The sequence below is a fragment of the Oryza glaberrima genome, chromosome 1 (genome assembly GCF_000147395.1).
Source record: "Oryza glaberrima chromosome 1, OglaRS2, whole genome shotgun sequence".
Classification (NCBI taxonomy): Eukaryota; Viridiplantae; Streptophyta; class Magnoliopsida; order Poales; family Poaceae; genus Oryza; species Oryza glaberrima.
Genome location: NC_068326.1, coordinates 3,791,628 through 3,817,643, shown reverse-complemented (window position 1 = coordinate 3,817,643; position 26,016 = coordinate 3,791,628). Strand labels below are relative to the sequence as shown.

General features: G+C 45.6%; 2 pseudogenes; one reads left to right on the top strand and one right to left on the bottom strand.

Moving 5' to 3' along the window:
- The first annotated feature begins 8,696 nt into the window (after positions 1-8,696).
- On the top strand, positions 8,697-12,684 carry LOC127759816 (uncharacterized; annotated as a pseudogene).
- Positions 12,685-23,685: 11,001 nt separating this feature from the next.
- On the bottom strand, positions 23,686-25,654 carry LOC127753046 (uncharacterized; annotated as a pseudogene).
- Positions 25,655-26,016: the final 362 nt, after the last annotated feature.

Below are 26,016 nucleotides of genomic sequence, written 5' to 3'. Positions count from 1 at the left end.
GAGGAGGGAGGGGCTTGGACTTGGCCGAGAGGAGAGGGAGGACTGGGTCGAGGAAGCAAAAACATACTTTGGTGTGGGAGGGGAGAAAGGAGGACTGCATGCTAGGCCGAAAATGGCCCAAAGCCGAAGAGGGATATTTTAATTTGTTTTTCTTTGTATTTAATTGATTTAATGATCTTTGTATTATTAAAATTTGTTGTTGAGCTCCGAAAATTCCCTAGAAATTTTAGATAGTACTTTAGGGCATGGAGATTATTACAAAAATATTTTCAGCCATGATTTCTTTAAAGGAAATTTTGTTTCCCTCGTTGATTTTACTTGATAAATTGCTTTTAAATTTTATTTAATTTCTAGAAATGCATTGTTTAATAATTTAATCCCGAATGAAAATCGAGGCGTGACAAATAATGTGCACTTTTCTTATGAACATTATCCATCGCCTGAAAGTTAATCGGGGAGTACTCACAAAGATTATCCATCATATGAAAGCTCCAATGAGCAAGTCAAAGAGAGGGGAGTGTGAACCAGTTTATAATTTTGGAGGCGTCCGTGAGACCGCTCACAGATTGGTGCTGCGAGACCATGCATGTCACTCTGTCAGTGGCGGACACAGCGATAACAATCCGGTCCAGGTGGGGTTGGCCGAGGCCCAACAAATTAAGGTTGCCCAGACCCCAACAGTTCATAGATACACCCACTCGGGGAAAGGCCCAATCACCCTAAAAGACTAGTCTAATAGGGGAAGGGTGGCTCTTCCTTTTAAGGTGGCTTCCTCCTCCCAAGCTAAGCAAGGTGGGATTATTCAGAGGCTCGCACGGTCGCCGCCCGACTTTTGCGTCTTTGCCAATAGGTAATAGTGGAGGATGTCCTCATCATTCCCACCCCCTTAACAAGGGCCCAGCTCTGATATCAAATGATAACAATCCGGCCCAGGTGGGGTTGGCCGAGGCCTAATAACTTAAGGTTGCCCGGACCCCAACAGTTCTTTGTTACACCCACCCAGGGAAATGCCCAATCTCCCTAAAAGACTAGTCCAATAGGGGAAGAGTGGCTCTCCCTTTTAAGGTGGCTTCCTCCTCCCAAGCTAAGCAAGGTGGGATTATTCAGAGGCTCGCACGGTCGCCGACGGACTTTTGCATCTTCGCCAGGGGGTAATAGTGGAGGATGTCCTCATCATTCCCACCCCCTTAATGTCGCGACCGAGAAAATTACCTTTTCCCAAACGCTAGTGTTTTAATCCCCGTCCTAGGAAAAGCCGGGGTACACCAAACAAACATGATACAAAAGGCACATATTCATTATATCGATAATATTTACATTATTACAAAGACACTTAAGGCCTGACAATAAAAAATAAACAGCAGCGGACTAGCGGGCCTACGGCTCCATCTTCACAGGCGCTCAACTGGGGTATAAGCCAGGACTCCACCTAAGACATCTTCTCCAAAGCTTCTCTTACTGAAGGGGGGAAAGATTGAGCAAGAATGAGTACAACCACAGTACTCAGCAAGTCACACCGGAGATGCATAATTAATGCAAGGGGGTACAAGGGGATAATAATATAGGGGTTAAGTTTTGCAGTAAACAGCATTTAAAAGTCACTTAGTTGCCCAAAGCCATTTTAAAAAGACGATCCTATAGCTACACAGTATTATTAATCAAGGCCGTGAACCCGCACGAACCTGCCTTAACCCAAGGCCTACGATGATTCAGACCGAACTGGCAACCCGACCTTGGGTCCCAGCTCGTCCCAAGCCAACCCAGGCCAACCATTCCACATTTTAGTTGTTAAGCAGGTTTTAAGAATTTAAAACACTAACTTGGGTACATTGCTAGGCTTGCCCATAACCAAGGGCGCGGCTATTCGAATAGATTATACTCTGATCAGAGGTGTACATCTTTACCCACAAAACACGTCTTCCTCATGTGCAACCACGTGCCACATACCACCACGGCATACGGACGGAAGACATGACATGATTTCCAACCCATCCTAGACATAGACAAGGGTACCGACCCAACCCCACCTACGGCCGGAACCTCCGGGACAGGTAGGCAGGACTGAGCCCCTAGCAGCAGGACACCAGCCCTGTGCCATGACATCTCGACTACCGGGCCGCAGCTCGTGTAGCCTTCATTTGTCCTAGAGATATCCATCGACCCCCGACTTCGTCCATCTCCATCCGTGTACCTTTGTTTATAACCAGACTGAGCCACAAACTAAGCCTTACCCACCAGACATGTGGAAGTACGGTAGTGCTTTGCAACAGAGGCCCGAAGACCGGTCCTTATGTGGCCGAGGTGCTACTTACAAAACCATGCACCCCGAGCCCAGCCTAAAACTATTTTGAGGGTTTTGAATAGAGGGGAAGGTGTGCGTCCAATTCCACAATAATCTAACCATTCCATAATGTCCAAGTGATATGAATATTCCCAAAGTCTAGAGTTATGAAACCACCTAATGTTGCCTAATTAATCAGCAAAGCATCTACCTAAATTCATACTAGTGGAACCATGAATAGAGTACCCACTAGTTGGGGTTTTGTTTATTCTAGGGTGAACAAGGTAATACTAACAATAACAATAATAATAAGGTCATAACAAAGGTAAATAGGCATGGCTAAATAAAGAGTGATAGCGCGGGAATTTAAATAAAGCAATAATGCATTAATTTAAATCAAAATAATTTTATAAACTGGGATTCAATATGCTCAAGAATGATGTGACTTGCCTTGCTCAGAGAGAACGGCCTGCTGAACCTTTGGCGACGACCGCGAACCACGCTTCGAGAACCTTCGGAACGACAGAAGCTACGCGAAGCACACAAGCAAAGCTAAACCCTATAAAGAAGCAATAACAATACATAAAAAGAAAGCACAGGGTTCTTTAGGTTATAACAAACATTAGGAGACTTGAACGGGTCGATTCAGAGTTCGTATGACCAATATATGATCATCCGAAGTTTAATGCTGTTATATGGAGATTTGCGGATTATTATAATTAGGTTTTGCAACTATAAAACATGTGTAAGCACTAACCTGGAAAAGACAGGAAGGCTGCGCTGTTGACATGCGAACTCCACATGTCAACCTAAGGGACCATGGTGGACCGGGTACACAGAGACGGTCCACGGGTCAACGGAAGCGGACCCCGTGTGTCAACCGAGGCGAGTGGCCGACAAACGGACTCCACCAGACACCACGCGGGCTGCACACATGGAAACCACGTGGCTACCGAGCTTGCACACTAACACGGTCACCACACGCACACGTGAACGACTGCCGACACCGATACACGGGTACCGGGGCCGACAACTGCACAACGGGCACAGGGCGACACCGAAAGGACGAGGACGGGGGCAGCGAGAGGACGGATCCTTACCACCACGCGACGAGGCGTGGGAACGACAACGACGAACGGGCGCGGCGGAGACGGCCGGGAAAGACGGAGACGAACGGCGAGGGGACGACTTCAGCGGTGATCCTTGGACAAAGGCGAGACACGGCCGGCACAAGGCTTGACGACGCGGAGCTGAGGACGAAGACGACGACGGGGCTGCATCGGCTCGCTTGACGAACGCGGATGACGAACGCGATCGGCTTGACGGAGAGACGAGCGACACAACGAGCGACACAACGAGCGAAACCGGGAACGATGAGAGGACGACGACAACGACGACCGGGGCCGGCGAGGAGGCGACGAGGGCAGCCGGCAGCGGCTGCACGGAGACAAGGACGGCGTGGAACACGCCGCTGCGATGACGATGACGGTGGCGGCGCAGCGAGACGACGAGCCGGGCGACCGACGGGACGTCGACGACGAGAACGAACGGAGACGACGACGATGGACCGCGGAGGGGTTTGGATGAAGGGGAAGCGATGCCGAGGACGACCTTGCCGCTGCGATGCCGGAGAAGACGACGACACGGTCGACCGGGGAAATTCCGGCGAGGAGGATGGAGAGGCCGGCGCGGCACAACGGTGTTCCGGCGAAATACGGGCGACGCCGTGGCCTAGCCGGGGAAGAGGACGGCGTTCCGGTGCCGGGAGAGGTGGTGGTGACGTCGGCCGGCGCACGGGAGACGCGGCAGAGGCGGCCGGAGGCGGACCAGTGGCGGCAACGCCACTGTTGCCGGCGGGGGCGTGTCTCCGGCGATTTCCCCACGAATCGGAGGCGGCGCCGGGGAAGAGGATGCACCTGTGAGGCCGAGGGAGAAAACGGCGAGGCTGACCGGTGCACAGGCACTACGGCTGGGGCGGCCGGAGATGGCCGATCCTCGGAGAGAGAGAGGGAGGAGGCGGGGAGGGGTGGTGCGGCCTTGGGGGAGCTCAGGAAGGGGCTAAAACGATAGAACGGAGCGAGGGGATTCCGTTTTATAGGAGAGGAGAGGGAGCCGGCCACGGGAGAGGCGGGGAACGGCGGCGGAATTTATGGCCGGCGGCCATGGAAGGTGGCCGGAGTTGGCGCGTCCGTTTCCGGCGATTGGGGGCGCCATTCAAGGGGAAAAATGGGGGAAATCAAAGAGGAATCAATGGGGATTAAAACCCCCTAATCAATTTGGAAAGAGCCGGCTTGAATGGGGCGGATTTGGGGGAGGAATTGGTGCAAGGGTTAACGGGAGAGAGGAGAGAGAGGAGCCGGCCGGGAGGTAGAAGACGACCGGGTGGGTGGACCCACCGGTCAGGCGCGAGGCGCGCACGTGCGCCGCGCGTGCAGAGGGGCGCGAGGGAGGCAGCCTGGGGCAGCAGGTTGGCTGGGCCGGGACACGGCCCAGGTGGGAGGGGGCAGGGTGGCCTGGGCCGGGCAGGCCAGGAGGGGAGGGAGGATCGGCCCGAGAGAGAGATGGAGAAAGGAGAGGGAGAGAAAGAGAGGGAGGAAGGGAGGACTTCAGCCGCGGGCCGAGAGAGAGAGGGAGGCTTTGGGCTAGACTTGGCCCAAAGGGAGGAGGGGGATTATTTTTAGCTTTTTCTTTTTAATAGACTTTGTTAACTGTTGTTGTTGTTGTTTAATAAATATTTCTGGTGCTCTGAAAATTCAAGTAAAATTTGAGGGCTCCTTTTAGACCAAGGAGAATTTAACAAAAATTCTCCGGGCTACATTCGAAATTTTCTTGTACGTATTTTAGTGTTTGCCAATTTCTTTTCGAATTTTAATTAATTCTATTATTCCTTTTAGAAAATGATTTTTATTTTGGGATGAATTTATCAGGACGTGACACTTAACAAGGGCCCAGCACTGATACCAAATGATGACTTTTGCGTCTTTGCCAGCGGGTAATAGTGGAGGATGTCCTCATCATTCCCACCCACTTAACAAAGGCCTAGCACTGATACCTAATGATAACAATCCGGTCCAGGTGGGGTTGGCCGAGGCCCAACAAATTAAGGTTGCCCGAACCAAACAAATTAAGATTGCCCGGACCTCAACAGTTCATAGGCACACCCACTCGGGGAAAGGCCCAATCACCCTAAAAGACTAGTCCAATAGGGGAAGGGTGACTCTCCCTTTTAAGGTGGCTTCCTCCTCCCAAGCTAAGCAAGGTGGGATTATTCAAAGGCTCACACGGTCGCCGCCCGACTTTGGCGTCTTTGCCAGCGGGTAATAGTGGAGGATGTCCTCATCACACAGCTTTAAAATATAGATAGGGAGGAGAACGGAGATATTCACTCGATAAGAGCAATCAAACACACCACATATCATATTTATAGTTTAATCGCATAACTACCTCGATCATTTTTTTTGGTGTGCATGCATTGTGAAGAGACGACTAATCTGTTGGGTGTTCATACCTTATTATACCTAATTTTGATGGCCTATAGCTATTATAAGGGAGTAGGGAGTCTTGGAGGAGTGGGGCGACAAGGGGTAGTAGCTGCAGGGTTGGTCGGCCCACCCTGCTTAATGGGTAGATCCGTCCCTGCCTGTCTCAGACCGCAACACCGTGAGTTTGTCTATGTCTCTCCTGCGCCAACATTTTTGTGTTGTGGGGCTGTGACAACGTCAACTATTTCGCGCCAACGTACCGTGACACTGTCCATCTCACGTCCTCATCGTGTGAGACCGCGCTTGAACTCGTCAACTTGTAACACCGTCGTTATTTTCACGCAACGGTTCAGCGATATGGTGTCATTTTCACACTTTCAGTCAACGATGACGGTATATTTGTGCAAAAACAAATACGTCTCAAATATCACTACAATAAAAATGCTTTGTAGAGACATTTTTCTAGTACCGTAGAAACACTTTTCAAATGCCTTTACAATACTGTAGAGGCATTTTAAAAAATATCTAATAAGTGTCTTATGGTGAATTGTCTCTACAAACGAAGAGACATTCTATAGGATTGTAGAGACATTTTCTACAGACATTAAATTATACCACAAACATATGAAAACAGTCAAAAAAATAATAAAATAATTTCCTTGCTTTTGTAAAGCAAGGAACTCAAGATCTCTTAAGCAAATTATTTTTATCTTTAATGCACTAACCAACTCAACTCTATGTCGTTACTTGTTTACTTATATGTTTGTGTCTTTAGTTACTTATATTTAGTCCTTTAGTATATATTATCATTCTAAAAAATGTCTCTATAGTTTAAAATGTCTCAAGAAAATGCCTTTACATATCAAACGCATTTTACGGCGCCAAAAGAATATCTCTACAAAATAAAATCTAATAAACTGAGCTGAAAATGTCTCTAGAGTAAAAATTTTCTTAGCAATTCTTAAAGTACATCTATAAAGTGTCTCTACACTATAAAACTTCTGATCTTAGGTTGTAATTTGTTTTGTTATTAGACTACATTTAATACTTCAAATGTGTGTCGGAAATTTTGGACGGAGAACTAAACATGGCCTAAAAGCAATTTGTAAAACGCCTCTACAAAAGTGTCTTTTTTTAAGTGTATTTTCGAGAAAAAAAATTGAATATATAGTTACCGAAGTGCACGCCTCACCAATCAGAGGTTTTTACCTGTGTGCCATTAAAAAAGATGACCCCTGCCTCTGTGCCACTAAAAAGTTCGAGCCTCCCTCTATGCCATCGTCGAACTTTATCGCACCCTCCACACCATTCCGTCGCTATTCTGTTAGGGTCTAACCGTTTGACAGCTCTGACATGTGGGCCCGGGTAGGAAAAATGTCGCTATTGCCCTTTCAGTTACGGGCCCCACCTGTCATTCTCTCACCTCTCTATTTCCCCTCTTCCCCTCTTCATCTTTCTCTCGTGAGCAGCGGTGGCCGGCAGCCGGTGACGGGCGACCCATGGCGGCGGCGACCGAGGAGGCACCCTCAACTTCAACCTCACCATCGGCCCCTTCCCCCGAAGCCCCAGCCCTCGCGGCCGCCCGCGCGCGCGTCATCGTCGTCTCGACACGCCACCTCCTAGCACCATCCAAACTGGCGGCGGCGAGGCCCACACGCCGGGGAGACGGGAGGGAGGCTCGAAGGGAGAGGGACGTCGCGCTCCATCGAGTCACATGGCGGAGGGAAGGGGTGCGATATAGGTTGTCGTCGTCGCACAGCACCGCCCCGTCGTCGTCGTTGCAGCGCCGCCCTCGTCATCGTCGTCGCAGCGCTGCCCCCGTCATCGTCGTCACAACGCCGTTCCCATCTTCGTCGTCATCGCAACTGCCGCCGCCGCAGCAGCCGCGGCGTCAAGGTGGCAAGGCAGCCAAGCGGCGCGGTGGCCAGCCGAGGCGGTGCTCGGTGTCGCGGCAGCAAGGCGGCCAAGCGGCGCTCGGCCTTCTCCTCGCGGGCTCGCTCCTGCGCCGCATCGCCGTGCTCGACCCTGCCACCGCCGCCGTCGACGTAGGTGACGCCGCACCCTCGCCACGCCCATCGGAATCTGGCAAGCTCCACGCCGGCGACCCTGCCACCGCCGCCGTCGACGTAGGTGACGCCGCACCCTCGCCACGCCCATCGGAATCTGGCAAGCTCCACGCCGGCGACCCTGCCACCGCCGCCGTCGACGTAGGTGACGCCGCACCCTCGCCACGCCCATCGGAATCTGGCAAGCTCCACGCCGGCGACCCTGCCACCGCCGCCGTCGACGTAGGTGACGCCGCACCCTCGCCACGCCCATCGGAATCTGGCAAGCTCCACGCCGGCGACCCTGCCACCGCCGCCGTCGACGCAGGTGAGTAGCGGGGTCGTCGTCGGGGATGCGCTGGATCCTCGCCGCCATGGGGGCCGCCGAGGAGGCCGCGGCGTCCGCGGCCGCCACCGCCGCGTCCAGTGCTCTTCGTCGGTGGTGCCCTCCATCCCGGCTCTCTCTCTCTTCTCTCTCAACCCTAAGGACAACAAAGTCATTTGGCTGCGCTGTTTGACACCGTTAGGACTAAAAACAGACGGAATGGTGTGGAGGGCGCGATAAAGTTCGACAATGGTATAGAGGGAGGCTTGAACTTTTTAGTGGCACATAGACAGGGGTCATCTTTTTTTAACGCGCACTGGTAAAAATCTCCACCAATCACCATATCACCCGCGTATCCTTGAATTGAATTGCTTCCCTGTTGCAGGCAAAAGCAAAAGTAAAAGCAGCTGGACAGCTGGTTGCGTGTGGCTCGCTGGGTGTGTGTCCTGCAGTAATGTGTGCCTGTGAGGTGCAACTACTGTACAAGCTAGGGGTAGCTAGCTAGCGCCTAGGGTTAGCGCCCAGAGCCCCAGAGGAAGGCATAGGCTATCGATCTCTCCCTCTCTGCCCTGCCTTTCTTGTTCGCTCGCTTAGAGAGAGAAGCAGCATGGAGAGCGGAGGGCCGGCCGGGTAGCAGCTCCCCTCAGTTCCCCTCAGTTCTTCTTCCTCCCTCAGTTCTTTCTCCACCTCAGTGACCATCGCCGCGGGAGCAAAGGGCCGTACGAGCGCGGCGGCGGCGGCGACGGGGACCAAGCTGCCAAGGGCTGCATGGACGCGGCGGCGACGGGCGCAAAGACAGGCTCCACGTTGAGCAGCGGCTGCTGTGCTGCTAAGGCTCCCGCATGGATGGAGTTCTCCGGCGACTCTACGCTGTGCAAGAAGAAGGTGATGATCCGAATAAAACTTTTCTTTTACGCTGGTGTTTTTTCGTTCTGTCGTGTGCGTGTGAGCGTGACTGCGTGAGCCCTTAGATCTTGCATTCTCACTTCATCTTTCCCCATCACACCCTAAACCTCAAACGCATCACGTACTCCATACACCACACTATCGATCGAGAAAGGATGAGAGGTACTGCTGCTAGCTAGCCTGAGCACCGCAGCATGTTCAACTGTTGTAAAACACATCTAAAAAATGGTTTGAAAAATCAGAAAAAGAAAAATCAGGTGCGCTTGACAAGATGCGAGCAATCTCTTTCTTGCTATCTGCCCTTGCTTATAATCTTTTCTTTGGGTTGTCTTGACTGTAGGACAACACGCTGGACGAGGTGAAGGAGGTCGTCCATGTGAAGCAAGATGCTCCTCCACCATCTTCTTTCTTGCCCAATTCCTCGGTAACACTCTCTAATTGTCGCATATATAATTTCGTGCACCGCTAGAGATTTGGATGAAACCGCCAGTTTAATTTATTTCCGTGTCGGTGTTCACCCCCCCCCCCCCCCCCCAGGTTTAATCATTTTCATTACGGTGTTAAACCACCAGATTTATTATGCAATTTGGTGAGGGTGGAAACCTGACAGGTTTATCCATTTTTGAGTTATTGTAGCCGTCAAGGAAATAAGTTGGAACCGCCAGACAAAGCAAATAAAATTTTAACTGCAACCACTATTTCACAGCTCCGCTAATCAAATTGAACATGACCCATTCCACCTGCCAATCAAAATTACTAAACATCCAACAGTTCAATAGTTGAACCATTTAATTAATAAAACATCCATCAATCCATTACAGGTCTGCACTTATAAGCTACATTACCTTAGCACCACATGTGCACAAGGTAATAAAACAACATACTGCATCCCAAATACCAAACACATCACCAAGCAAAATGTTAGGCTCCTATCTATTTAGTTTCAACCATACCAAATGGTCTCGATGGAACTGATCAATGTTGCTCTTGTGTAGCTTTCGTTCGCAGCAATTTTCATTCGCTATCTTCATAGTCACCATCCAGATCACTGAAATTATTATCACAATCTATGTTGAATATGTTGTCACCACCTAGGTCAGTAAACCTATTGTTGTCATTATCAGAGTCAACGTTCCTGCATGTATCAGCATCTGATTCCTCATTGCAGTGCGTACCATCGCCCAAGTCATCATCGTAGTGCATGCCATCACCCAAGTCATCATCGCAGTGCATACCATCCCCAAGTCCTCATCGCTACCCATGCCATTTTAAGTCAGAGCAACAATGTGATAACCTCATTTTTAGCTTAGAGATCAATCTGTATACATTAAGTAATGTGTGCGCCATTTTTTTAATGCATTGCTGCACTTCATCTTACTAACAAGTTTTAATCAATCTCGCATTTGTTTTTGTTGTCATATGTTGATGTTTATATGCTCTTTTTGCTGATTCTTATTTGCAGGGGTTACAATCATTATTTGTCAAGGCATGTGGGGTTAATATATCTGTACAAGTGGATTTATCTAACACAAAAGTTGATTATCTAATCAACTCTGCTTGTCAAAAGACGAGAGTAAATGTTAAGGACACATATGCAGTATAATGTGGAAAGATTTTAGAGTACAATAAGTCACTGTCAGACTATCCTTTATATCGGAATTCAACGATTGAAATCCGTTTTCGAGGAAGAGCCGGCCAGTGAGTATTTTTTGTTTTTAAGTGATGTTAATTTCCTATATTTATACATGTCTCTAACATTGTAACATTGTGTGTCTTTTTTGTAGGCCCATGACATTTGATGAGAAGTTTGATGATATCCATGCGAACACATGGTTCTACACGGTTGATTTAGTACCTGCACTTCAACGTCAAACTCGTACAAATCCGCCGGTTCTACCATGGTTATCAGTAAGATACTTCTCGGACTTTGCATCATACAACATCCAAAAGGTTTTGAACCACATCACTGCAATGCACCGGGAAAACCTGAGCTACAATGGCGCTTTCAATAGCGACAACATCATATTTCACAATGGTGCTGTTACCATCCAGGGTGTTCTTACAGTACAATTTAATGGTGTGACATGTGCAAAAGATTTTGCAAAGCTTTATTCCATATTCATTGCAAAATTTACACCACATGGTATTCCATTGTACTTTAATGATCTGCTTGAGTACTTGAGGAATTGTCTAGATGGAGAGAGTTCCAATGATGAGGCTATTGTGGCATTTATTATCAATCACCCCTGTCTCCAATCTTATTTAGAGAGGATGTCACAATTAGAGCATCTTGATAACATTTATCCTAGACATCCTGGACATTCTACAACAAATATATCTGCTCTGGGAACATTTTCTTGGCAAGACAAAGTCGTCAAAGTCCCAGAATTACGTCGTGCTTTTATTTATGGTCCCAATGGAAGAGCATATTTGGTAAATGGAGTGTGGCATAATCTAAATCCTTTGTATACTAATGATCCAAAAGGATGCCTTCACTTTGCAAACAACTTCTTGAAACATGCACAAAACAGAGTGAGTTCAGTACTACTCCATTTCTACTGTTCAAAATTTTAACCATAATATATGAAGTTAATATTTTCCTGTCCTATATAGTTCATGTTACATGAAGTTGAGGCTGCATTTTCAAATTGCCTGGAGGAATATCTACCCCATGTATTAAAAGCGATAGCGCGCCTTGCTCAACATAACCCCCAAGGCCGGCAGTATCTAGTTGACGTGTAACTCGTGTAGTCTTTAGCATGTCTTAATTGATTTCAAATACAAATTCTTTTGCACGTGAATTTAGAAAGTGGATTGTTATTTCTTTTTTGCAGGCTTTCGAACAAAAACGCAGATAAATCGTCAGGAAACTAGGTTGGAGAGATTTCGTGACAGGAAACTAGATTCGGAGATGTAAGTAAGACAAATTGATCAAAATTGACTTATCATTATATTCTTCAGACCATCATTGCATTGTTATGTTGATATGTAGGAAGCAGCAATCTGGAGGTGCTGTGAATGAGTCGTATCTTGCTCGCCTCATGGAGGCATGTATCTTCTTTGTTTCTTTGGACCGGTGTTATATGTGTTGCAGCATGGTGGGATGGCGGCATGCTGGAATACAAAGAAAAACAACCATAGTTGTTGTACCGTATGAACATCACTGCATTCGCTCTTAATTTAGTAGTACTAGTAACTTGTGCTGCAGGAGTACTACTATTATCATTACTACATGTTTGTATGCCTGTCTTTTTGGATTGTTTTGGTTTGGTTTCTGTTTGAATTGGTAGCCGCTTGCTCAGCTCAACCGAGCCAGAGATAAGAGGCCCTGCCTGAGCGTGGGCGATCTGCTTGCTTGCATGAGCTGCATGCATCTCTCGGCATGCATGGCTGTCGACCATGTCTCTCGGCATGGCGGTCGAGTCGTCCCGAGCTCGGCCGACCATCTGCGGTGACGAAGGAACAGGAAGCCCCACCATATCAGGCGCCTCCCGATTCGTTGCAATCGCCTCCCTCGCTGGATATGCCGGCCGCAAGCTCGCAGCCGCCGGATGCCCGTCCGCTCCGAGGCCACCCTCTTCCTCGGCGGCCTCCACTCCTCCTCTTGGTCTTAGCTGGCCGCTACCGGCCTTTCCTTTTCTTTTTCTTCTCCTAGTAATCGTGCATGTGTAATGTACGTTTTCAACATTTAAAGCACTAAAATATCATTGCATTTTCCTGCAATGTCACGTAAAACACACAGAACCAGTGATTGATCGAAAAGGGGCACACTTGGTGCGGCCAGAGAATTTGTGATTGGGAACTCATGATCCCAACATATTCACCCCGATAAAATTTCACTAAATATTCTTTTGAGCTATTTTAAAAACAAAATTATTTTTTGTTCTTTGTATGTCTCTACCCTGCGACAATAAGTCGTTATGATCATTTGAAAATTGGATGGGCTGAATAGTCGAGCTGTTTGAGCATGACACAAGCATACAACTCCAAGGTAGTATAACAGGGAATTGATCTAATCATACTGAAAGGTTCTGTGCTCGTTAGAAATATGAAGTCCAACAGATAAAAATGTAATATATGACCAATCAGAGATATATTTTTTTAATTTTTTGAACCTTTTCATTTTTAGTTTTAAAAATAAACCTTCCCAAAACTTAATTTCGAATATGAACCATTTTTGCCACGCGCAAGTGTGTATGGTGTGACTATTGTATAGCCAAGTGAGGCGAGGCGGAGTGGGCAAAGAAGGTTCAGGTTTAGAAATAAGTATCGAGATGGTTTATTTTTAAATTTAATATTTTAAAAAGTTCAAAAAATAATAAAAATTCCCAATCAAAAGCGCGTGACCATACTTCTGTTGTCTGTTGCATAATAACCTTTTACCTACCTAAGAGGGTGGCGCACAATCATTTATAGTTCTCTTCACAAGAATATGGGGCTGCGTTTAGTTCCTGAAATTGGGGAGAAGTTTGGGAAAAGTTGGTAATTTGGAAAAAAAGTTGAAAATTTATGTGTGTAGGAAAGTTTTGAATGTGATGTGATGTGATGGAAAGTTGGGAATTGGGGGGAAATATGTGCTTTCAAAGTGCAAGTCACAGAGGCGGAAAGTCGGCTCCGGCCGCAGCGGTGGACCTCGGCGCCAGTGCCGGCGGATGGGGCCGAGGTCGGAACCGGCCGGCAGATGGGGCCGAGGTCGGAACCGGCCGCGGTGGCTCCGATGGCGGGGAAGAATCAGCGGCTCCAGCGGCGGCAGTCCACGCGGGGAGGATCTCCAGCGAGGATGCGGCGGCGTGTGTTCCATAAGAAATATTAGCCAAATAAATGAAGCTCGATAAATTGTATGATGAAAGAATATACTATCTTTAGTCCGCAGAATCTCAGTATGCAGTATATCAGCTCAATCACTTGAAGCTGATGACCCTGGCGCCTCCGCGAGCGCCGGCGTCCACAACCGCAGCCGCGCCTCCGCGAAACACGGCCTCCCCCGCTGCCGGCCGTGCCTCCGCGAGCGCCGGCCTCCACCGCCGTGGCCGCGCCTCCGCGAGAGCCGGCCTCCACCGCCGCAGCCGCACCTCCGCGAGCGCCAGCGTCCACAGCCGCCGGCCACCCCTCCATCTACGCTCTCCGGCCGGATCCGGCGGGGGCGGCGCCGGATCCGCTGCCTCTAAGCCGGGAGGAGTCAACGCCGCCGTATCCTAGCCGAAGACGACACACCACCCCATATACTAGCGCACGTGAATCAACTAATCAAAGCACCAAACACCACCCTGATATTGTTTACCATCTTCAACCTCCTCAATCTCACCCACTGGCCAGTTGGCCACTATAGCTAGGCTATATTTGGTTTTCTTCAATGCTAAATTTTGACAAGTACAAAATCCTAAGCAAGCTTTGGTAGTGTCAATTAATTTCTTTCACAATTTATATGTGTTGTTGGTATATTTTGGTAGCAAATCCTATCTTACTATAAAGTCATCCCCCACTAACTCCTTAAGCTTGACATGCAAAGATGCCACATCATCATCCACTAACAAGATGTCACATCATCATCCACTAATTCACTAATTAACAAGATGTCACATCATCATCCACTAACAATCATCACATTTAAACATCATGCAAATATGCTATATCTTTATAGTTATTATAATTTAAGAGCTTTTCAAATATAAACATGTTAAATTATCATCCAACATAATTCACATAATGTTTTAATGTATATCTTTATTATATTTTATGATATCCTATATATTTATATAGTTTATCCTCCCTTAGTTAGTGCTTAAATGATTAATGTATGGTTCAAATTATTTTTCTCATTTTTTCCTCTAACTAAGTCATATCACATCAATATCACATCAATTGTTTTTAGCCTTTAGATGATTAATCTACGGTCTAAACTATCTCCCTACTTTTCTTCTTCCGTAAAGTCATACCAGCTTACTTTTTACGTTTGAATCACCATTCTACATACTATTTGAATTTAAATTATCATAAACCACATCAGTTTACTTAATCTGATGTTATCTAGCTATATTATACGTTATCTTTTTTTTTATCATACTAAATTCCTGCAGCAATGCGCGGGGTTTCACCTAGTTAAATACTAGTTTTAAAGCACCAACAATTTAATAGCGCATATTTTAGCTCCAGAACAAAATGGCTCCCCCAGCGCGCTCTCTCTCTCTCTTTTCTTTTTTCTTTAGTAGATTTGTGCTCCAAGATACCCTAACCCTAGACCAGTCCAAAAATTAAAAGGAAATCGTGGTGCCCAAAATCTCGGTTCCAGTGACTTCACTTCGAACAACCGTGCAATTAAATATGTTCTCTATTTCTAGCATTAATATAATCTAAGTTTTCCTAAAAAAATCCTCTGTGCTATGTGTATTAGAGCGACTGCAATAGAATGAAATGAACGGATTATACAAGTTGTCACATCGTATCTGTGCTTATGTAGAGGAAGAATGAGATGAGAGAAAAAAAAAAACAGGTTAGTAGCCAGATGTAGCACTGGATTAGACTCCGATAAATAAATTATGTGAAATAGATTAAATATTAATTATTGTGTACAACTAATTTTAATTTTTGAAGCTAATGGTCGACTTGTATATTACTAGCTCCATATTTATTTTAATGTATGACGTCGTTGACTTTTCGTCCAACGCTTGATCATTTGTTTTATTTAAAAAATTTATAAAATTATCATTTATTTTATTGTGACTTGATTGATCATCAAATGTTCTTTAAAATGACATAAATATTTTTATATTTTTACAAAAATTTTAAATAAAACGAATGGTCAAACGTTGGTAAAAAATTCAACGCCATCATTCATTACAATACGGAGGGAGTAGTATAAGCTTTGGCTGTCCGATCCGGTGGTTACACTCGTGTCAATCTGCAGCCTGAAGCCACCCTCCACGCAAATCTCGTTCGTGCTCCTGTACGTCAACCCAACCAGGGCGGCTGCATGCCAAAGGCGCCGGGTCGTCAACCCAACCCGGTGTTGGTGGAGCCCATGACCATGAAGGAGGTGCGGTGGGTGTTACGTGCATGGTAAAAAAACCGGACCGGGGTCGACCCGCTCTGACCGCCAGGTAATATTGCTAGCAAAAATGCCTGTGCATTGCAACGGGTGAAAAAAATTCTAATGATAATATACGTTTTACATGCATAATCATGTCAATGACAATATTTGTATTTTAATAAGCGACATGTTTTTTTATAAACAATATTTTTTTCTCTTGCGCGATTTTCTCAAACCATTTTTCAAAAATGGCGCATTTCTTTCTAACATTTTTTTCCTAGCATGTTCATTTGGTTTTTTTACTGACGATGAAAACCATATTTTTCTCCTTTTTTTTCTTTTCTTTTCTCATGTGTTTTTTGCATGTTTTTTCTGACAATTATTTTCTCGCGCGTTTTTTGCTTGTTTTTTCGAATATTCTTTTTTTGTTTTTTCCAACACAGGAGAATATATGACGAAATAAAAGCCGTGTAGTAGATGATAAAAAATCGATGGATCATATCTGGCTCAAGCGTCCATCAATGTAGCGTTTTTTCTGACAGTTTTTTCGGACCGATTTGTTTTTTTAATAGATGATGTTTTTTACATGATTTTTTCAAACCAATTTTTAGAAATGACGCGTTTTTTCTGATAGTTTTTCCTCGCATGTTTTTCTAAAAAAATTTTACCGACGATGGAAATATTTTTTCTCGCGTGTTTTTTTATTTTTATGGAAGATGGAAAACCTTTTTAGCGTGATTTTTTTGCGCTTTTTTCTGATTTTTCTCACACGTTTCTTTGAATCGTTTTTATTTTGTCGTGCATTTTATCCTTTTAAATAGTTAGATTAGATTATACATAGCGAAGAGATATATATTGGTTAGAAATCGGAAGTTGTTTCGCCCCTTCCATTTTTTCCTCACGCGTATTTTTATTTTATACAAACCATTTTTTTCTTCTTAGAGAACCAGTCGACCTTTTTAGATGTTTTTTTGAATTTTTTTCGCCTTTATAGGAATTAGACTTTTTTCTGTTTCTAAATGAATCAAATCTAGCATTTTTTTTCACTTTTTTTTTGCTTTTTATAGGATCAGATCTACCGTTTTTTCGCCACTTAGGAGAGACTGAGTTTTGTTGTTGTTGTTTTTTTTCTTTTTCTTTATTTTCTTTTTTTGTTCGGTTTTTCTTTTTTCTTTTTATGCAGCTTTTTGCCTTTGTTCTTTCCCTTTTATTATTTTTAAGCAAAAACGACCTCAAGTATCTTATTACAAGATTATAGGGACTCAAATGTAAATATAAAAATTACAGGGACTCAAATGCAAAAGTACAGATCCAAAAATTAAAATCATATAAAAATGGAATGCTCTCAACCAGTAGGTTCCGTTTTTGCAAACAGATCTTCAATCCGGCATATCAATTTTATTTTTCGTTTTTAAGGGTGAATCGGATCTAGAGTCGGACTTTTTTTTCCCTTTCTAATAGGGAATCGGTAGGAGTCGGACTTTTTTTCGCTACTTTTTTTTGTTTTGACGGATGGAGGAAACATCATTTTTTAAGTAGTAGAGATATTTGATTTGTATTATTTTTAATATAGAACCATCACAAATTGGTGAAAATATGCATAAATAAACCAGTATATCTTTTATTACATGGTCACAACATAAAAAAAATAAATATGGTGTGGTAACATAATATATTCATCACGTCATACTGCAATAGGAAAAATAAAAACGGGTTCGATACTTAAAACCCGCCACCGGTTCACCGGTTCAAGCAAAAACCGGCCGGTTTTTTACCGGATCGATTGCAGGGGCGGTCTCTTTTAGTTGAACCGAACCGTCAAGTTGGCCGGTTCTGATTTTTTCCGGTTCAACCGCCCATCCAGTCCGGTTTTTTACTATGGTTACGTGGAGCTATGCTTTTATGCGTCGTGTCGTGCGGGTAGATAGATGCCACGCAGCGATAGATGGTGCATGATCAGCAGGAAGCGGTTGAGGGCACTCACAGTGTAAGCCATGGAGCCCGTACCCCTAGTCCAAAAACTTGGCCCAAAGACACCCATCCCATAGTGCAAGCACCCCTGGTTGTGTGGTTTAACTGGATCAAGTTACTGATGAGGTAACACAGCCCACAGTGCAGAACCCAACCCGTGCCCCAGCCAAACGAACACATATTAATTTTCCCCATCTACCCCTTCCTTCTGGATGCTTCGGTTCGAGGGCCTCGCCCCCGTGGCCATCCCCTCTCTCCCGTGGGCTGCCCCCCTCTCTAGGTCGTCTCCTCTCTCCGGTCCGACAAGCCGCGTTGGTGCCACGATGCCTTCCCTCACCGTGGGCTCGTTGGCCGCCACTGTCCCTTTCACCACCGGCTCGTTCGCCGCCGCCGCTGGCTCGTCGGCCACCACTACTGGCTCACAGACCAGCTTATCGATCGCCGCGGCCGTCTGCTCCACCGGCAAGATAGTGACGCCGCCAGCGGCGCACCGCCGTTGTCTTTGCCACCTCGGCCGTCGTTAGGCCTCTTGTTGCCACCCAAGACTTCGCCGCCGGCCAAGCTCCACAGTGGGCCACCTCCTGTGCTACCCCGCGCATCACCACTACCGTTGTGCTCTCCAACGCCTCCAGCCTCGTCTAGGCCGGTGGTGGTGGCCGCTGCGGTCTATGCGCCGTGCATGTTGCTGCCGCCGCTGGCGTGGCCGGGCCTCTCCTCGCCTTGGTCTATCTGTGCGCCTTGCACGTCACCGCCGCTGCCACGATCTCTCCCATCACCGAGGTCGGTGGTGGTGCTTGACGTGGTCTTTCCGCCGCCGCCTCGCTCTCCTCCGTAGCCGATGCCACTAGCCCTCTCCTTGTCGAGGCCAGTGGTAGCCGCTGCGGTATGTGCGCCCCTGTCTCCGCCGACTGCTGCGATATGTGCGCCCTCGCCTTTGCCGGCCCTGTCCTCGCCAGGATGCGTGTCATCGCCCATGCCGCCGCGATCTCTCCCATCCAGTGTTTGAAATTTCTGTTCTTCGGAAATTTCGCCCCCCACTGAAATGCTAACATCTCGCCCGAAAATTTCGGTTTTTTACAATTTTTTGTGAATTTGGTCAATTTTTATTCAAATTTATTCAAAATCCGTCAAAAATTCAAAAAAATCATACAAAATTTTTCCGAAATTTCGGTTCTATCACTCAGCTGCGGCAGAACTGCTGATTTCGAAATTTAAAACCCTGCTCCCATCATCGAGGTCGGTGGAGGCGGTCGCAGTTTCACCCTCCCCATTGGCCGCCGACGATTTGATTGTGCCGGTAGTAGGGATAGCACCAGCTGCTCGGCTCTCCCCACCCCATCCCTGCCTGAAGGCACCGTCAAGACGAGTAGCCGCCACGGGGCGCTGGCCGTGGCGGGGTCACCTCCTCTCTCGAGCCAGGTCCCACTGGTCGGCTACTCTCGGCCACCGTCAACCTTGTCCTTGCCGCCGACTATTCCCTTGGTCACGGGGGATACGGTTCTGTTCGACGTTCCGATGGTCGCCCTAGATCTTGATGGTCGGCCAATGGCGCAGCTCCCGTTTTCGGTCGTCGAGAATGCCGCGTTGCGCGCCTTCCTTGCCAAATGCTCCAGGTCTATGCCTCCAAGTCTGCCCCCGCTACCCCTGCCTCCGGCGCCTGTTGTTGCCACCGTGGGGGTAGTGCCGAAGCGTAGCAAGAGGATTGCGGCCCCGAATGACTCGACCTCATGCGTGCAGCCCCTCCCTCCGGATCACGCCATGGCCCTGTCTTCGCTCTTCTCCAGCTCCCTGCCTCCGGCGCAGGCCGGAGTGTAGTGGGACCCCCTACCCCACCCTTCCTTGTGATAGGAGTTTTTGTTTCTTTCTTAGTAGCTTATCTTCCTTATATTTGTTTTTTTTCTTTTTTTTTCCTTGACCCCTGTCAACGGCCTTTTGACTGTGTGCGTTGTGTGATCAAACTCTGTTCTCTTCTTCTAATATATTGACGTGCAATTCTTTTGCACGTTCAAAAAAAGATAGCCCAAATGTACGCAAGATCGGTTAGGCTTCAAAAGACCACACAACTTTTAATCAAAGGTTAGATATTTTTTATTAACACAATAAAGCTAATAGAAAGTGCTCGATTAGCTGAATTTTTCACATTTTGGTCCTTTTAAAAAACTTATTTCGCAAATAGACCCCTGAAAAAACTTATCCCAGAAATGGTCCTTTTTGGGGCGCCAGAGTGGCTGGCGCCGTCATCCAACTGGACGGCGTCAGCCTCTCTGGCGCCGTCCCCCTGCCGACGTGGCGGGGCGATGCTGAGGTGGCTAGGGGGAGCGCGCCAGAGTGGCTGGCGCCCCCCCCCCCCCCCCCCCCCCGAAATTTTTTATTTTTCTTTTATTTGTCGATATTTTTTTCACGCTTAGGAACACACAAGAACCAACCATAGAAAAATTGAACTCAAATGGGCATAATATGTGACCTGTAGAATTTTTCCTATCCTCTCCTCTCTCTCCGAACTAGTGCAGAGGAGAGAGATGTGCAAATTTTTTATTTTTATTTTATTTTTTTGATATTTTTTTCACACTTAGGAACTCACAAGAACCGACCATATAAAAAATAAACTCAAACGGACAAAATATGTGGCATGTGGAATTTTCCAAAGATCTACCAAAAACTTCTCTCCTCGAAAACACAATCTTGCAAGCGGAATTTGGAGGTTTTAATATCGCCGAACCCAGCAAAGCTGGGGAAAATCGGATGTAACTTTTTCTGTAGATGTCCGTGGATATATTATTTGCCTGATTCTGAGTCCGTATGAGAAAGTTACGCCTATTTTAATAAATAACATATTTTGTCCGTTTCGGTAGAGTTTTGGAAAATTCTACGAGTCACATATTTTGTCCGTTTGAGTTTATTTTTTATATGGTTGGTTCCTATGTTCTCCTAAGTGAGAAAAAAATATCAAAAAATGAAATAAAAATAAAAAAAATGCATCTCTCTGTACTGTAACTTATGGCTATAATTTCATGTGGTTATATTTTGAATTAGATTAAGTAATTTCATATAGTGATAAAGTGCATTATGTGCAACATGTTGTTTTACTAAAGAAGTTATGGTCCAATTTTACAAAAGGAGTTATGGTCTAATTTTAGTGAAGGTGCAAAGTAGACTAAGTGGTATGCTAGCTATTTTCAGACTTAGCTAAGTGGTAGTTCGAGTTTAAATTTTTTTATGGTTGGTTGTATCGTGATCCTAAATGTGAAAAAACATCCGAAAAAATAAAACAAAAATGACACCGGTGCAACTCCATACATAAAAACAGAAATGGAGGCGAGGGGTGGGGAGGGGGGGCGCCATCTGTGCTGGCGCCCTCCTCCTTGGGGCGGCGCCAGCCATGTTGGCGCCCTCCTCCTGCCACGTCGGTTCGCGTGTGCCACGGTGGCAGGAGGACGGCGCCAGAGAGGCTGGCGCCGTCCCGTTGGACGACGGCGCCAGCCTCTCTGGCGCCCCAAAAAGGACCATTTCTGGGATAAGTTTTTTTAGGGGTCTATTTGCGAAATAAGTTTTTTAAAAGGACCAAAATATGAAAAATCCAGCTCGATTAGTATAGTGCAATGGCAATGGGTGTATGATTTCAAGTCCGAGTTCTCGTATTCAATACTCAACTCACTCATAAATAGATATGAGTGAGCAAAGGATGGCGCTCCCATCCATGGTGTTTTTTCGTGTTTCACCTAGGGCAGCTAGCCGTAGCCGCGAAGCAAAGGATGGCGCTCCTATCCATGGTTTTCCGAAGATCTCTGCGGCCGTTATCAAGACGAACGTGGTCTGGTGAGAGCGGTGAATCGGTGATCATCGCCAGGTTGGCTCTCGGTTCCTCATTGGTTCCTCCTCCTTTGCTCCTGATCCGTAGACAAAAGGGTGAGGAAGAGTTTTATCTAGGATTTGGTTTTCTACTGTTGTAAACTGATCATATCTTTATTCTGCTGATACTATGGTGGTGTTTGAATGTACTGAAGATGAAGATTAAGTGTTTCACGTAAAATGAGGTGTTAATAGCGTATGGTTAATTGAGTTTTAATTATTACAAACTTGAAAAATGGATTAATCTGATATTTTAGAACAACTTTCATATAATAAGTTTTCACACGAAGCACACCATTTAGCCATTTAAAAAGCGTGTCACCATGTATACTTGGTTGATTAAAACTATCCGCTAGTACTTCGTCCTTCCGTACCGTGAAAGATCTGAACAAATAAGAACATTTGTAGCCCAATACTCATTAGACCTTGTTCGGTTGGGCCGGGAATGGCCGGGATCGGGGCCCAATCCCCGTGGATCATCCCGGCGAGGAAACAATCCCGGCCCATGCGAAATTGTGCGTTCGGTTAAGGAATAAGTCCACTTTGACTCCCTTAAAAGTAACCCGAATCTAATATGTGACCCTCAACCGCAAAACCGGATAGAATGACTCCCTAAACTATTGAAACCAGTGCAATTTGGTTTTGGAGGGTGGTTTAGCTGATGTGACGTTGACGTGGCAATGTTGACCTAATTTTCGTCCCACATGGCGCTTACGTGGCATTAGAATTAAAAAAAATCTATGGACCCACATGTGATTCACACATAAAAAGTATTGTGGGCCCCACTAACATGTGGGCCTACATGTCATTCTCTCTCCTTCCCCCTCCCTCTCTCCCCGTTCTCTCTCTTTATCTCCCCCCTTTCTCTTCACCTTCTCTCTTGTAGCGTAATCTGCAGGCAAGGGCGGCGACGGCAAGCGGGAGCCGGAGCGGCGGCGGCGACGATGGCTGACGCGGCAGTCCCCATCGCCATCGACCTCGACCTCGGCGTATCCGCATGCGTGATGGCGGCGGTCTCCAAGGATGCAGTCCACGAACCCAGCCCGGCAATCCGGCCAACCCCCACAATGCTCCACGAGTCAGCCTCGGCAGAGTCGAGCAGCAGTACAACAAACACACCAATGTAGCAGCATAGGAGAAGGCCAGCAAGCAAGAGGATGTGTATAGCTGTATAGCTCGATTACTTCCTGCTCATCAAAAATCATGTCGAGTAGGTGATGATCTGCCTCGCCTTCGTCCCAAGGCAGGCATCACTACATGGCCAAAGGCGAGGATCAGTGGCGAACCCAGAACAAAAATGATCCGGGGTCCTATGCATATCATAGCTCTAGACAACACACAATATTAATAACCAATATGACACATAGAGTAATATAATTAAGTGCCACACAGAGTTATAAAGTCATAGGAATGAAGTGCTTACTGAAATATTGATCCACCATCACAAAACGAGCAAAAAAGGATAAAAACCTCCAAAACCACATATTGTTTTGCCTAGAAAAGAGAAGAGATCACTTAGTAAAAACATCATGTAAACGTGCCTTTAAGGTCTCAAATCGGTGAATTACTGCACTGTTGGTAACTTTCATCAATTCTTGTTTCTCAACATAGCAAATAACACAATCACTCAAGTGTTCATCACTAATGCGATTGCGCAAATACGTCTTCACAATTTTCATGGCTGAAAAACATCTTTCAACTGTAGCAGTGGCAACAGGCAAAACCAATGCTAGCTTTAAAAGCCGGTAAACCAATGGATAGCAAATATGTTTTCTTGTTTCCACCATTTTTTGGGAAAGCTAACATATAGTTTCAATGTTAGCGAATCTATCATCTCCACGCACATCAGCGATATAAAGAGAAAGATGATGTCTAAGATCCATTAGTTCCCCATCATCAAAATCCTTTGGATAAAGTTTTGCTAAACTCATCAAATGCTCTAAATTGAAATCATGAAATGATTGCCTAGGACTTAAGGCAGCTGCACATATGAGTAACTGAGATGTTTTCTCATTAAAGCGATTGTCCAATTCTTGAAGCAACCAATCAACAATTTCGTTAAAACAATCAACTACAAAATGATGCTTGTTTGTAATCCCAGTTTTTTGGCGTGGCCTCTTTGGATTTATGTATGCATCCTCCATCTCCAATTCTGAAATGTCATACTTCTCACAAAAGTTATGCACCTCAGCTAAAATAGATTCCCAACCACTCCTCCTAAACTCATCCAAGCGATTTCTAGTTGATTTTACACAATTAACAGCATTGACAATGTCTTGATCCTTTCTTTGTAAAGTTACGGACAAGGTGTTTGTGATTGCCAAGATATTCAACATAAGCTGCAAATAAAACACAAACTGAAATGACTGAAAATAAACAAGGAGGCCAACTGCTTGCCTACTATTTTTGTCATCCCTGTCATTCTCTTCCACATACTCTAGAACTTTAACAATTGTAGGGAACAATTGAACCAAACTCTTCAGTGTCTTATAGTGAGAGCTCCAACGAGTATCTCTAGGCCTTTGAAGGGATATTTCCTGATTCAATCCTGAATCAGTTATAAGTAACCCACATTCTAAAGCATCATGCACATGTTCTGCATTTATATCTCGAATCATATCCCTTCTCTTGGAAGATCCACCAACCACATTTAATAAAAGAGAAATCATATCAAAAAAGTTTTCGATTCCTTTATGTTTCTTTACAATGGCCACAACTACTAGCTGAGCTGGTGTGCAAAGCAGTGAACATAATATGCCGAGCTATTTTCTCTCATAATTAGTGATTGCAAACCATTGAACTCACCTCTCATGTTGCTAGCACCATCGTATCCTTGTCCTCTCACTTGTTTCAAACTTAGCTTATGCTCCGCAAATAAATCATCAATGGCAGACTTAAGGTACATAGATGTCGTCTCTTTAACATGAACAAGGCCAACTAGTCTCTCTTTAACACTGCCACATTTACCAACATAACGCAAGACCACTGCCATTTGTTCCTTGTAAGACACATCCCTTGACTCATCAACCAGCAAGCAGAAAACATCATTCCCAACTTCTTCAAGAATATAACGCAGTACCTCTTTTGCAAAGCAACGTATGATGTCATTTTGAATCTTTGAAGATGTATACTGACTGTTACCAGGAGCATTTTTACCTGCAACCTTGTGTAAAGCTGGATTTTGCTCTGCGGTATAAGCATGAAATTCCTTGAAATTTCCTTTATTGAGAGACTCCTCACTCTCATCATGGCCCCGAAAAGGCATACCTAGCTTCAGTAAGATTCTAGTAACATCAATTGAGCCATTTAACCGAGTATAATAAGCAATTTTCTCAGCATTACTTTGGTTGTTCAAAGAAACATCAATGTGCTGCTCTTTTTTCAGTAAAGCATCACAATCCCTCATTGCTTGGTTATGAACACTATCAATATCACCAACATGTTCCTTCAATCTGTGTTTTTTGTTCCAACTAGACCACCCACTTGTAACAAATGCATCATACCCTGCTGATTTCTTATTAGGGTCTCTGAACAAAAAGCAATAAAAGCAATAAACTTTATCTTTGGACTCACTATACTCAAGCCAACTGCCAAACTCATCATACCACTCAGGATTAAATTTTCTATCTCTACCACCAATATTTGTAACAGGGAGATCATCCGGACGAGGTTGACAAGGCCCATTGTCCAAGTATTTTCTTCTTACCATCTCCTTTTGATTGGGATGATAATCCTCAATTCTTTTCCTTTTGCCAGGATCAAATTGAATCTCCACTTCCCAATTGATATCTTCAGGAACATCTCTTCTATTAAATGTAGCAGCATTATGTCTGTGTGATGGCTGCGATGGGGCAACATCTTCTCCATGTGATGGAGATTTTCTCTTGTAATACTTTTCCATAAATTTCCCTGTCAATCAGTTAGCTAACCACTTAGCTCACTGCCAACCAGTTATTCTAGTGCAAGCACCAATCAGTAAGCAGCGATACAGAATGTGGACAACTAAAAAATGATTGAATAAATTAAAATGTTTTGATGCTCCTACTCTGACAGCACTAAAGAATATTGAATGAACTAATGTCCTAATCCAATAATCTGAATTCTGGACTAATGGTAGAAAACAAACCTTG